The sequence below is a fragment of the Haplochromis burtoni genome, unplaced genomic scaffold (genome assembly GCF_018398535.1).
Source record: "Haplochromis burtoni strain Fernald_Lab_line unplaced genomic scaffold, NCSU_Asbu1 Contig_60, whole genome shotgun sequence".
NCBI lineage: Eukaryota > Metazoa > Chordata > Actinopteri > Cichliformes > Cichlidae > Haplochromis > Haplochromis burtoni.
In genome coordinates this window covers 2392172-2393575 of record NW_024582421.1, presented here as the reverse complement: position 1 = coordinate 2393575, position 1404 = coordinate 2392172, and the positions used below count along the sequence as shown (strand labels likewise).

At 40.4% G+C, this 1404-nt stretch overlaps 1 protein-coding gene across 5 annotated transcripts in view; it reads left to right on the top strand.

Annotated features, from left to right (window-relative positions):
• The window catches only part of espn (espin), a 37548-nt gene that overhangs the window by 16489 nt on the left and 19655 nt on the right, over positions 1–1404 (top strand). The window lies entirely within an intron of this gene.

Sequence of the window (1404 nt, the reverse complement as noted above, 5' to 3'; positions counted from 1 at the left end):
TATAGATAGATAGATAGATAGATAGATAGATAGATAGATAGATAGATAGATAGATAGATAGATAGATAGATAGATAGATAGATAGATAGATAGATATGAAGGTCAGGAGGCAGCAGAACCAGCTGACTAAACAAAAAAATCAATTGTTCAGACAGGGGCCGTGTGTATGGTTGTTGTTCGCTGTCATCAAGTCCACAGTTAGTGAAAGTGTCCTTTCGCCATAGATCATCTCCATGGTGAGTTCTGTGTGTATTTGTATCTAGGAGCATGTGCCGTCAGCCATGTGGAGCTTTTAATTAGTACCCCCACCCGTCCCTCCCTTCTTTATACCCAGGTGACCGGCCCTGGATGGCCATCATTAACATTTAACAATGAAAGCACACATAAGATCATTGTGCGGAACATACGTCGGAAGGAAAACAAATTACCTTGAAACAGTGAATGGTGCCATTTCATAATCTAGTAAAGGAACTTCATGTGCAAAAAATTATTTTAAAAGCTTACTAAAAGATATTTTAGGAGGGGGGGGGGGGGTTGCATCTGCAGTCCTTCTGGAAAAATTTGGACTTTGAACTCTCACTTACATGAGATCTTTGCTGCTAATTCTGGGCCCTGAAAGCTAGAAAATTCTCATAATCCTAAAGCCTGGGAGATTTGCATGTGACTGACCACGGTCAGGGAAACACATGGGTGTTGGTGTTTTGCATAAGAGGAAACGGGTAGAGTTGAGGAGTGGTTGGTCTACGGGTTAGTGGTGACATCACTGCCAGCATTGTGGCTGGCCCAATAGGTTATTGATGAGACCTGTAGGTAAATTGAGAGGGCAGGTAAAGTGACAGGCATAGCACTGAGGAGAGAGGAGGTGAAGCTCTGGATCTGGTGACAGCTACCTTCTTTGCTCTGCTGGGTTTTTGTGGATGAGACTCTGTCTGTACTGGAGGAGAGCTATAAGAGAGGACTCTCAGCGCTGAGGTAAGGTGTTAACAGGAAAAAGTGCTGTCACGTAGTGGAAAAAAATGAAGAAAAAAGATGCTACAAATTGTTTCACATATTATCTCCAGGTTCAGGTTGGAGCGGTTTAAGCCGCTGTATGAACGATGAGTGTGTTGCATAAAAAGTCATGCTTGAATTTTAGACTTGGATTTACTTTACTTTTTAAAAGGTTATTTGAGTAGTTTGCTTTTAACTTTTAAAGGATGTCAAAATATTTTAATACGACCGTGCCTTTTGCAAGGCTACATGCAAATGTGCTAAACCTCTTCAACAACAAACAGGTTAAACAACCTTCAGTAGTCAGGCATACTGACCATCTATCTATCTATCTATCTATCTATCTATCTATCTATCTATCTATCTATCTATCTATCTATCTATCTATCTATCTATCTATCTATCTATCTATCT